The sequence below is a fragment of the Vulpes lagopus genome, chromosome X, assembly GCF_018345385.1.
Source record: "Vulpes lagopus strain Blue_001 chromosome X, ASM1834538v1, whole genome shotgun sequence".
Classification (NCBI taxonomy): domain Eukaryota; kingdom Metazoa; phylum Chordata; class Mammalia; order Carnivora; family Canidae; genus Vulpes; species Vulpes lagopus.
This window is the reverse complement of record NC_054848.1, coordinates 47,866,089-47,879,682: the sequence shown is the minus strand read 5'-3', so window position 1 is coordinate 47,879,682 and position 13,594 is coordinate 47,866,089. Positions and strand designations below refer to the sequence as shown.

Here is a 13,594-nt window from a genome sequence, read left to right as displayed (position 1 = left end):
ACCGTTTTCCAGAATGGATGTACCAGTTCCCATTCCCACCCACAGTGCAAGAGGGTTCCCCATTCTCCACATCCTCTCCAACATTTGTTGTTCCCTGTCTTGTTAATTTTCACCATTCTCACTAGTGAGAGGTGGTATCTCATTGTGGTTTTGATTTCTATTTCCCTGATGGCAAGTGATGCGGAGCATTTCTCATGTGTTTGTTAGCGATGTCTATGTCTTCCTTTGTGAAATGTCTGTTCATGTCCTTTGCCCATTTCATGATCGGATTTTTTGTTTCTTGGCTGTTGAGTTTAATAAGTTCTTTGTAGATCTTGGATACTAGTCCTTCATCTGATAGGTCATTTGCAAATATCTTCTCCCATTCTGTAAGTTGTCTTTTAGTTTGCCACACCATTTCCTACACCCTGAGTAGGGTAGATCCTTAGTAGATGCTTCAAATGATCTTGGGACATAAAGATGCTGGAATTAAAGGAAATGTTGCTGAAGAAGTCACTAAGTTTAAAGTTAATTATGTTGTCATCCCACTTTATATTTCATAGTTGGCAGAATGCATATTTTGTCTCAATCCTAAATCCAAAATTTCCAGAAGACAAGAATTATTCAAGGGAAAGGATTAATGCCAGACGGTACTAGCTGATTTACCTGAAAAGTAAATACAATTTTACATAACATAGAAACAAACATTTTCTGAATACATACTTGTAACTGATTACTGTGTTGTTAGAACTGATCCTTAAGCACATTTGAATAGTCTGTCATCTGGGTTGCAGCATTTCAAATAGTATCGTGCTGTTGTGAACATTGTCAAGGTGGACCCTGACTCTATGCTTCCTTTGGCCTGAAAAGAGTTAGATTAGCAGTTATCATGGGCTGAAATGTGGCTGGTATGTCCCAGATAATTGGTGTGGACTAGAGTAAAAATAAATTCACAACTGTCAAGTAATTAAGGGATTTTGAATATATTAACTCCCAGGACTTCAGTAAAACCATTCAGGAAGTGCTTAGCTAGATGACTGATAGGAAAAGTGGACCATTTCTTTTAATGTATGAGTAAAGTGAAGGTCATGAGAGCAACGTTGGAAGCCTGCCACAAAGGCTGTAGCACCAATGTGGTGATTGGCATAGCTGCTTCAGTTAAAGAAATTGCCAATTCCAGCTAGTAATAGGCATCACAGAGAAAGGCACTAACTTTGGAGAATGGAAGAGTATAGAAAGCATCACAAAGTTGGCATCTGAATGTATATCAAAAAAAGATAAAAGTTACTGAATTTGAGACTCATGATTTGTGTTTTGTCCAAATTAATTAAGCCTTTGAACTGATGCATGCAGTAAAATGTATGCAATCTATTGTAAAGATTTAAGTTCATAAAAATAAAAATGTGTCTATTCTTGTCTACAATCTTGTGTTGTGACTGAAATAACAAAGAAACTCGTCCAAGTTCATGAAATCTTAGACCATTAGTAACCTACTATAGGGAGTAATATTTTACTTATAATTCATGACTCTAACAAAAACAAGAACAATACAGTTGTATGTTTTATGAAATTTTCTTTACATGCATAAAAAATGCTAGCTCATTAAGAAATATTTTAATATATAAAACTGGTTTCTGCTTAAAACAGAAAACAGTCCTGTACAATATCATCAAAAATATTAAATTAGGAATAAAATTAATAATCCTAAAGAGATATTTAAATTCTCATGTTTATTGTAGTGGCTGCAATACAAATACAATCAACAAATATTCAACTATTCAACAAATAATGTAGCGACATGCAAGAAGAATGTAGCTAAATGCAAAATATGAAACTGGACCACAAATTTATGCCATACACAAAAATGAATTCAAAATGGATTAAGGGACTAAATGTGAGACTCAAAACCATAAAATTCCTACAAGAAAAATAGGCAATAGAGGGACAAGATAGTGGAAGAGTAGGGGTCCTCAAGTCACCTGGCCTCACAAACTTACCTAGATAACTTTCAAAACAACCTGAACACCTACAAATGTGACGTGAGATTTAAAGAGAGAATAGCTGGAATGTTACAGAGGGAAAAGTTTTCACTCCTAACAGATAGGAAGGTGAAAAAATAAAAATAAAAAAGAATAAAGTGGAGGAGGGGAACCAGGAGTAGCCAGGCTAAAGCAGAGTGATGAAAAGCCTCCAGGTAGAAAAGCCCAAGCCTGGAGAAACAGGAACTTTAACAATCCACATCAGAGTTTTCCATCACAGAAAAAATGCTTAGCAGGGAAATTGGGCAGAATCACGGGAGGGGCAGTAAAGAATCAAGATTCCCACAGTCACTATAAGAGAAGGGGTGCCTGGGGGAAAGCTCACCACAAACCAAGGTTTGATCTCAGTAAAGGGCTAAAGTGCCACAGCCCTCTGGGGCATTTGGGAAAAGCGAGTCAGTTAGGCAAGTGGGCTCTGGATGGAGGTGGTTGTGCCCCATTTCCTCTGGGAGTGTGGGTCCAGCAGCACAGGGCCCTGGACACCAGGGTGCCCAAGTGGACAAAGCCAGTGATCCTGCATTTCCCCTAGGACAGGCAGAAGAAGGGAGGGCACAGGAAAGCAAGAACTCTCCTGCTGCTGGCTGCCCCACCAGGTGTGCAGATCAGTGCATGTGCACCAGCCTCCAGGGGCATCTAGGCCAGTGCTGACTGGAAGACTGCAGTTACTTACTTACTCACAGGGAGCTTGACTCCAGAGCTGGAAATCTGGCTGCCACCATTGTTGTTTTTCCACTTTGTTTCACCTTGTGCCTGGGAGAGGTGAGGTTTCTAGGGAACAAAGGCCTCACAGGATAAACAGCTCATACTGAGCCCAACACCAGGCAAGGGGTGGGCCATCTCTGTCCAGGCACAGACACCTGAGAATTAGCACAGCAGACCCCTCCCCCAGAAGAGCTGCTGGAAGAACAAGGGAATAGAAAGTTTATTGACCACGCAGCACTTGAAAGAACCAGGGCTGAGGGACAATTGTATATAGAACTAAAGAGTCCTTTTTATCTTTTTCCATTACAACTCATTTTTATATTAGATTCAAAATTTCCAATATTTTTCCCTTTTCCACCTTAAATACAATATTTTATCAACTCTTCATTTTTAAGTTTTTTTTCCGTTTTGATATGAGTTTTTGTTTTTGTTTTGTTTTGTTTTCTGCCTCCTTTTGTTTTGCAGGGGTGGAAGTTAGTACTTTTAAAATGTGACCAACATACATCCAGAAGCAAGTGAAATACCGTGTTGGTTCATTCTGTGAGATTATATTCTCTCTTCCTTCCCATTTTGCCCCCCTCTTTTATCTTGTTTATGTTTTTGTGGTCAATGTTGGATCTTTATAAAGGTATTGCTGGTTTATATAAATTTTGGATTGAGCATCTCATAACATACAGAACAAAATACACTCAGAAGCAAGAGGATCACTCTTTAGGACCCCTCAGGTAGACTATATTCTCTCTTCACTACTACTTCTTCACAAACACCATCCCCTCCTTTTTTTTCCATTTCCCTATCTTCTTTCAATTTTTTCATTTTTCTTCTTCTTTGTTTTTAATTTTTGACTTTATATTTTTACTACTTTTAAAATTTGTCTTTCATTTTAGTGGTCCTTTTGTTTTAGTTTGTTCTATTGTTCTTTTTCTTCTATTTTCTTTCTCAGACCTCCTCAGAATTGACCAGGGCATATTTTAATTAGGTTGTGGTTGATATCTTTGACTCAGCCCGTTCATATGCCACTCTTCACTGGACAAAATGACTAGAAGGAAGAATTCACCACAAAAGAAAGAACTGGAAACAGTACTCTCCGCCAAAGGGTTACAGAATTTGGATTTCAATATGATGTCAGAAACTCAATTCAGAAATACAATTATAAAGCTACTGGTGGCCCTAGAAAAATGGATAAAGGACTCTAGAGACATTGTTACTGCAGAATTGAGATCTAAACAGACTGAAATTAAAAATAGATTTAATGAGATGCAATCCAAACTGGATGCTCTAACTGCTAGGGTTAATGAGGTGGAAGAAAGAATGAATGACATAGAAGACAAGTTGATGGTAAGGAAGGAAACTGAGGGGGAAAACAAGAAAAACAATTAAGAACACATGAGGAAAGGCTTAGGGCAATAAATGGTAGCTTGAGAAGGAAGAATATACATCTAATTGGGATTCCAGAAGAGGCTGAGAGAGAGGACCATAAAGTATATTTCAAATAATCATAGCAGAGAACTTCTCTAATCAGGGGAAGGAAACGAGCATTCTGATCCAAGAGATAGAAAGGACCCCCCAAAAAATCAATAAAAATGATTCAACACCTCAACATTTAATAGTGAGACTTCCAAATTTAAAAGATAAAGAGAAAATTCTGAAAGCAGCCTGAGACAAGAGATACTTAACTAATATGGAGAGAAATATCAGATTAACAGCAGACTTATCCACAGAGACCTGGAAGGCCAGAAAGGGCGGGCATGATATATACATGGTAATAAATAAGAAAAATATGCAGCCAAGAATACTTTAACCAGCAAGGCTATCATTCAGAATAGAAGGAGAGATAAAGAGCTTCCAGAATAGGTATAAACTGAAAGAATATGTGACCACCAAACTGCCTCTGCAAGAAATATTAAGGGGGACCCTGTAGAAGAATGATGAAGCCCAAAGAAACAATCCACAAAAACAGGGACTGAATAGGTAATATGATAGCACTAAATTCCTAACTTTCAATAGTTACTCTGGACATGAATGGGCTAAATTATCCCATCAAAAGATGCAGGGTATCAGACTGGCTATAAAAGCAAGACCCATCTATATGTTGTCTACAAAAGACTCATTTTAGACCTAAGGACACCTCCACCTTTTAAATGAAGGGATGGAGAACTGTTTACCATTCAAATAATCCTCAAAAGACACTGGGGTAGCAATCCTCATATCAGATAAATTAGAGTTTATACCAAAGACTGTAGTAAGAGATGAAGAGGGACACTATATCATACATAAAGGGTCTATCCAACAAGAAGATGTAACAATTATGAATATTTATGCCTCTAATGTGGGAACCACCAAATATATCAATCCATTAATAATCAAAGAGATCATTAGATAATTATACACTAATAGTAGGAGACTTCAACACAGCACTCTCAGTAAATGACACATTCTCTAAGCAGAACATCACCAAAGAAACAAGAGCCTTGAGTGATATACTGCACCAAATAGATTTCACAGATCCGGGATGCCCGGATACATTTTATTTCTTTTTGTTGTCTGATTGCTAAGGCTAAGACTTCCAGTACTATATAAAATAGTAATGGTTTGGGCAGCCTGGGTGGCTCAGCGGTTTAGCACCTCCTTCAGCTCAGGGAGTGATCCTGGGGACCTGGGATCGAGTCCCATGTCAGGCTCCCTGCGGGGAGCCTGCTTCTCCCTCTGCCTATGTCTCTGCCTCTCTCTCTCTCTCTCTCTCTCATGAATAAATCAATCAATCAATCAATCAATCAATCAATAAATAAATAAATAAATAAAATAATAGTGATGGTGAGAGTGGACAACCTTGTCTTATTCCTGACTCTAGGGGGAAAAACACTTAGTTTCTCCTCCTGACTATGTTATTATCTGGATCTTTTGAATATGGATTTTATGATGTTGATGTATATTCCAACTATCCTTACTTTGTTGATGTTCTTTATCAAGAAAGAATGGTGTATTTTTGTCAAATGCTTTTTCTGCATCCAATGAAAGGATCCTATGGTTCTTATCTTTTATTAATGTGGTGTATCACATTGACTGATTTGTGAATGCTGAACCACCCCTTCCCAGGAATAAATCCTGCAGGATCATGGTGAATATTTTTTTAATGTACTGCTGAATTTGAATTGCTACTATCATTGTGAGAATTTTTGCTTCCATGTTCATCAGGTCTATTGTTCTTTACTTCTCCTTTATCTGGTGTTAGAATCAAGGTAATGATGTCTACAGAAATTTTCATTCCATTTCTATTTCTTTAACAGTTTGAGGAGTATAGATAGGTATTAACTCTTCTTTAAATGTCTGGTGAAATTCTGGTTGGAATCTACCTGGCCCAGAACTTATGTTTGTTCAGAGATTTTTTATTAGTGATTCAGTTTATTTTCTGGTTATGGGTCTGTTCAAATGTTCTATTTCTTCCTGTTTCAATTTTGATAGTTTATAGGTTTCCAGGAATTAGTTCATTTATTTCGTACAGGATCTCCCTCCGCCTGTGTCTCTGCCTCTCTCTCTCTCTCTGTGACTATCATAAATAAATAAAAAATTAAAAAAAAATAAAATAAAATAAAATAATCAGGCTCCCAGTGCATGGAGCCTGCTTCTCCCTCCGCCTGTGTCTCTGCCTCTCTCTCTCTCTGTGACTATCATAAATAAATAAAAAATTTAAAAAAAAAAATATTTCGTACAGGATGCCAAGTTTGTTGGCAAATAATTTTTCATACTATTCTCTTTTTTTAAGATTTTATTTATTTGTTCATAAGAGGCACAGAGAGAGAAGTAGAGACACAGGCAGAGGGAGAAGCAGGCTCCATGCAGGGAGCCTGATGTGGGACTTGATCCCGGGTCTCCAGGATCACACCTGGGCTGAAGGCGGTGCTAAACCGCTGAGCCACCAGGGCTGCCCCATACTATTCTATTAATAAGTTTCTATTTATGTTGTGTTGGTTGTGATCTCTTCTCTTTCATTCATGATTATATCTCTTTGGGGTTTTTTTTTCTTTTTGATAAGTCTGTCTAGGAGATTATTAATTTTAGTAACTCTTTCAAAGAATCAGCTCTTTTTAAATTCCTTCTACTTTTTTGTTTTTATTCCTTTATTTCTACTCTAATCTTTATTATTTCCCTTCTGCTGAATTTTGCTTTATTTGCTCTTTGTTTTCAGCTCCTTTAGGTATAAGGTTAGATTGTATATTTGAGACTTTTCTTGCTTCCTGAGGTAGGCCTATATTGCAATAGACTTCCCTCCTAGGACTGCCTTTACTGCATCCCAAAGGTTTTGGACTGTAGTGTTTTCATTTTCAGTTGCTTCCATATATATCTTTTTCATTTCTTATTTAATGTTCCAGTTAACCCATTCATTCTTTTTTTTTAAGATTTTGTTTATTCATTTGAGAGAGAGAGAGAGAATGAGTGGAGGGGAAAGGCAGAGGGAAAGGGAGAAATGGACTCCCCACTGAGCATGACTCAACTGACTGAGTCACCAAAATAGCCCTAACCCATTTAGTCTTTAGTAGGATGTTCTTGAACCTACCTATGTTTGTTGTCTTTCCAAGATTTTTCTTGTGATTTACATAAAGTTTCATAGCATTGTGGTCAGAAAACATGCATGGTGAGATATCAATATTTTTGTAGATATTTAGGGCTGATTTGTGACACAGTATATGATCTCATCTGGAGAATGTTCCAGGTGCACTTGAAAAGAAAGTGTATTCTGATGCTTTAGGAGGAAATGTTCTGAATATATCTGTTAAGTCCATCTGGTCCAGCGTGTTATTTGAGCCATTGCTTCCTTGTTTTTTTTCTTTTTCTGCTTAAATGATCTGTCCATTATTACAAGTGGGGTGCTCAAGTTCCCTACTATTATTTTATCAATTAGTTTATGTTTATTATTGATCTATTTATGTATTTGTGTGCTCTCATTTTGGGGCATAAATATTCACAATTATCAGGTATTCTTGATGGGTAGACCCCTATATTATGATATAATGCTGGTCTTCATCTCTTGTTATACTCTTTGTTTTAAAATGTAGTTTGTTTGAAATAAGTATGGCTATTCTGGCTTTGTTTTGATGTCCATTAGCTTGATAGATTATCCTCCATCAACTTACTTTCAATCTGCTGGTGTCTTTAGGTCTAAAAAGAAAAGGCAATATACTGAATGGGAGAAGATATTTGCTAATAACATATATGATAAAGGATTAATATCCAAAATATATAAGGAACTAATATAACTACACTCCAAATAACACATATAATCCAATTTAAAAATGGGTAGAATTCATAAACTGACATTTCCCCAAAGAAGACATACACATGGCCAACAGACAAATGAAAAGATGCTCAACCTCACTCATTCCCAGGGAGATGCAAATCAAACTAGAATGAGATATCACCTCACATATGTCAGAGTGGCTAAAATCAACAACACAAAAAAACTGTTTTGGGAAGACATGGAGAAATAAGAATCCTCTTACAATGTTCGGGGGAATGCTGACTTCTGCAGCCATGGTAGAAAACAGTTTAAAGTTTCCTCAAAAAGGGAAACATAGAACTACTCTACAACCCAGGAATTACCCTTCTATCTACCAAAAATTACAAAAACATGAATTCAAAGAGATATATGCACCCCTGTGTCGGTCAGAAAAGAAAACTACCATGAGATTTCATTCATATGTGGAATTTAAGAAAGAAAATGAACAAATGGGAAAAAGGGAGAGAGACAAGCTAAGAAAAAGACTTTAAAAACTTTTATATAAATTCTAGTTAGTTGACAAAGAGTATAATATTAGTTTCAGTTTAGATTGCATCTCATTCAATTGATTTTTAATTTTGGCCTGATTAGATCTAAATTATTCAGTCATGAAGTCTCTTGAATCCTTTATGCATTTTTTTCAGAGCCACCAGTAGCTTTATAATTGTGCTTCTGAATTGGCCTTCTGACATCAAATTGTAATCCATATTCTGTAACTCTGTGTCAGAGAGTGCTGTTTCTTATTCTTTCCTTTGTGGTGAATTCTTCATTCTAATCATTTTGCTCAGTGCAGAGTGGCTGTATGAGTGGGCAGAGTCAAGGATATCAACCATGGCCTAAGTAAATTTCACCCTAGATGATTCTGACAAGATCAGAGACCAGAAAATGAAAACAAAGAAAACAAATTTTAAAACACAGTTGTAAAAAAAAATAGAAGTTCAAGAATCCCAAAGAAGAAGAAGAAAAAAGAAGAGAAAAACAGCAAAAGGAAAAAGAAAAAAAGTGGAGGAACTGGGAGATGGTGGTGGTGATGAAATTGTAGTGAAGGGAGAATGTAGTCTACCTGAGGGGTCCTAGAGGGCTATCCCCTTGGTTCTGAATGTATTAAGTTCTGTATGTTAGAATATGCTCAGTCCCAAATTTATATAAATCAATAATATTTGTAGAAAGCTCCAACATTGATTACCAAAACATAAACGACATTTTTAAAAAAGGGCAGAATGGGAATGAAGAGAGAATTTAATCTCACAGAATGAACTAGCATGGTATTCTACTTAGTTCTGGATGCACGCTGGTCATGTTTTAGAAAGTATTAAATTCTGCTATTGTAGAACAAAATGAGGCAGAGAAAACAAACAAACAAATAAAAAAACTGAAAACAAATGACATATTAGATAAAGGGCTAGTATCCAAGATCAATAAAGAACTTTTTGACAGAGGCAGTTTGGTGGTCACATATTCTTGTGAGTACTATGTCATTTGTGAAGAGGGAGAGTTTGACTTCTTTGCCAATTTGAATGCTTTTTATTTATTTTTGTTGTCTGACTGCTGAGGCTAGGACTTCTAGTACTGTGTTGAATAGCAGTGGTGAGAGTTGGACATCCCTGTCTTGTGCCTGATCATAGGGGAAACACTCCCAGTGCTTCCCCATTGAGAATGATGTTTGCTGTGGGCTTTTCATAGATGGCTTTTAAGATGTTGAGGAATGTTCCCTCTATGCCTACACTCTGAAGAGTTTTGATCAGGAATGGATGATGTATTTTGTCAAATGCTTTCTCTGCATCTATTGAGAGGATCCTATGGTTCTTGTTTTTGCTCTTGCTGATATGATGAATCACATTAATTGTTTTACAAGTGTTGAACCAGCCTTGTGTCCCGGGGATAAATCCTACTTGGTCATGGTGAATAATTTTCTTAATGTACTGTTGGATCCTATTGGCTGGTATCTTGTTGAGAATTTTTGCATCCATGTTCATCAGGGATATTGGTCTATAATTCTCCTTTCTGGTGGGGTCTTTGTCTGGTTTTGGAAGAAGGTGATGCTGGCCTCATAGAAGGAGTTTCGAGGTATTCCATCTCTTTTTGCCTTTTGGAAGAGCTTTAGTAGAATAGGTATGGTTTCTTCTTTAAACGTTTGATAGAATTCCCCTGGGAAGCCATCTGGCCCTGGACTTTTGTGTCTTGGGAGGTTTTTGATGAATGCTTCAATTTCCTCCCTCGTTATTGGCCTGTTCAGGTTTCCTATTTCTTCCTGTTCCAGTTTTGGCAGTTTGTGGCTTTCCAGAAATACATCCATTTCTTCTAGATTGCCTAATTTATTGGCGTATAGGTGTTCATAATATGTTTTTAAAATCATTTGTATTTCCTTGGTGTTGGTAGTGATCTCTCCTTTCTCATTCATGATTTTATTAATTTGAGTCTTCTCTCTCTTCTTTTTAATAAGGCTGGCTAGTGGTTTATCTATCTTATTAATTCTTTCAAAGAACCAACTCCTGGTTTAGTTGGTCTGTTCTACAGTTCTTCTGGTCTCGATTTCGTTGAGTTCTGCTCGAATCTTTATTAACTCTCTTCTTCTAACAAGCTATTAGCCAATAGGACCCAACAGTACATGAAGAACGTTATTCACCATGACCAAGTGGGATTTATCCCTGGGATGCAAGGTTGGTTGAACACTCATAAAGCTATGTCGTGATACATCATATCAACAGGAGAAAAAACAAGAACGATATGATCCTCTCAGATGATAGAGGGAACATTCCTCAGAATCTTAAAAGGCATCTATGAAAAGCCCACAACAAATATCATTCCCCATGGGGAAAGACTGGGACACTTTCTCTTAATATCAGGAACACAACAGGGATGTCCACTCTCACCACTGCTAGTCAACATAGTACTAGAAGTCCTAAACTCTGCAATCAGGCAACAAAAAGAAATAAAAGTCATTCAAATTGGCAGAGAAGAAGTCAAACTCTCCCTCTTCACAAATGACATGATACTCTACATAGAAAACACAAAAGACTCCACCCCAAGATTGCTAGAACTCATATAGCAATTCGGCACTGTGGCAGGATAAAAAAATTAATGCTCAGAAATCAGTGGCATTTCTACACACTAACAATGAGACTAAAGAAAGAGAAATTAAGGAATGAATCCCAATTACAATTGCACCCAAAAGCATAAGATACCTAGGAAGAAACCTAACCAAAAAGGTAAAGGATCTATAACCTAAAAACTACAGAACACTTCTGAAAGAAATTGAGGAAGACGCAAAGAGATGGAAAAATATTCCATGCTCATGGGTTGGAAGAATTAATATTGTGAAAATGTCAATGGTACCCAGGGCAATTTACACATTTCACGCAATCCCTATCAAAATACCATGGACTTTCTTCAGAGAGTTAGAACAAATTATTTTAAGATTTGTGTGGAATCAGAAAAGACCCCGAATCGCCAGGGGAATTTTAAAAAAGAAAACCATATTTGGGGGCCTCACAATGCCAGATTTCAGGTTGTACTACAAAGCTGTGGTCATCAAGACAGTGTGGTACTGGCACAAAAACAGACACATAGATCAATGGAACAGAATAGAGAACCCAGAAGTGGACCCTCAACTTTATGGTCAACTAATATTCAAAAAAGGAGGAAAGACTATCCACTGGAAGAAAGAAAGTCTCTTCAATAAATGGTGCTAAGAAAATTGGACAGCCAGGTGCAGAAGAATGGAACTAGACCACTCTCTTTCACCATACACAAAGATAAACTCAAAATGGATGAAAGATCTCAATGTGAGACAAGATTCCATCAAAATCCTAGAGGAGAACACAGGCAACACCCTTTTTGAACTTGGCCACAGTAACTTTTTGCAAGATACATCCATGAAGGCAAAAGGAAAAAAAGCAAAAATGAACTACTGGGACTTCATCAAGATAAGAAGCTTTTGCACAGCAAAAGAAACAGTCCACAAAAGTAAACGGCAACCTAAAGAATGGGAGAAGATATTTGCAAATGACGTATCAGATAAAGGACTAGTATCCAAGATCCATAAAGGACTTATTAAACTCAACAGCAAAGAAACAAACAATCCAATCCTGAAATGGGCAAAAGACATGAACAGAAATCTCACAGAGGAAGACATGGACATGGCCACCAAGCACATGAGAAAATGCTCCGCATTCCTTGCCATCTGGGAAATACAGATGAAAACCACGAGATCCCACCTCACACCAGTGAGTATGGGGAAAATTAACAAGACAGGAAGCAACAAATGTTGGATAGGAAGTCGAGAAAGGGGAACCCTCATGCATTGTTGGTGGGAATGTGAAATGGTGCAGCCACTCTGGAAAACTGTGTGGAGGTTCCTCAATGAGTTAAAAATAGATCTGCCCTATGACCCAGCCATTGCACTGCTGGGGATTTACCCCAAAGATACAGATGCAGTGAAATGCCGGGACACCTGCACCCCGATGTTTATAGCAGCAATGTCCACACTAGCCAAACTGTGGAAGGAGCCTTGGTGTCCATTGAAAGATGAATGGATAAAGAAGATGTGGTCTATGTATACAATGGAATATTAGTCATTAGAAATGACAAATACCCACCATTTGCTTCAACATGGATGGAACTGGAGGGTGTTACACTGAGTGAAATAAGTCAATCGGAGAAGGACAGATGTTATATGGTCTTATTCATTTGTGGAATATAAAAAATAGTGAAATGGAATAAAGGGAGAAGGAGAGAAAATGAGTGTAAATATTTCTGAGTCTGACAGAACATTCAAGACTCCTAACTCCAAGAAATGAATAAGAGGTAGTGGAAAGGGAGGTGGGCAGGGGCTTGGGGTGACTGGCTGACAGGCACTGAGGGGGCCCTTGTCGGAATGAGCACTGGTGATATGCTATATGTTGGCAAATTGATCTCCAATAAAAATACAGGAAAGAAAAAAACAAAGACTGTAATATGAGGCAAAGGAGAGCATTACAAATGATAAGGGAAAAAATTTTTAAAGTAAAAATAAAAATAAATGATAAGGGATCAATCTAAATTAATACAACAACTGCAAATATCTATGTACCCACATTAGCATATCTAAATACATAAAGCAATTATTAACAGACAGGGAAATATTGACAGTAATACAATAATAATAAAACACTTAAACACTCACTTACCTAAATATTCACAACATCTAGGCAGATAATCAATAAGGAAACAGTGTCTCTGAACAACATATTACACCAGATGGATTTATTAAATATATACAGAGTATTCCATCCAAAAATAAGAGAATACACATTATTTTTAAGTGCACTTGAAACATTCTTTGAAGATAAATCACATATTAGGCACAAAATAAGCTTCAGAAAGTTAATAATACTAAATTTGTATCAACAATTTTCTAAACATAATGGTAGAAAACTAGAAATCAATTAAAAGTAAAAGCTGCAAAAACCACTAAGAGGTACAGGCTAAATAAGATGCTACTATACAAACAATTGCCCAGTAAATAAATTTAAAAACAAAAAATACATGGAGAAAAATGGAAATGAGAACACACCCTCCAAAATCATTGGGACACAGTGAAAATAATTATAATTCTATA

At 37.0% G+C, this 13,594-nt stretch overlaps 1 pseudogene; it reads left to right on the top strand.

Annotated features, from left to right (window-relative positions):
* Positions 1-431: 431 nt before the first annotated feature.
* On the top strand, positions 432-1,364 carry LOC121482525 (annotated as a pseudogene).
* The last annotated feature ends 12,230 nt before the right edge of the window (positions 1,365-13,594 follow it).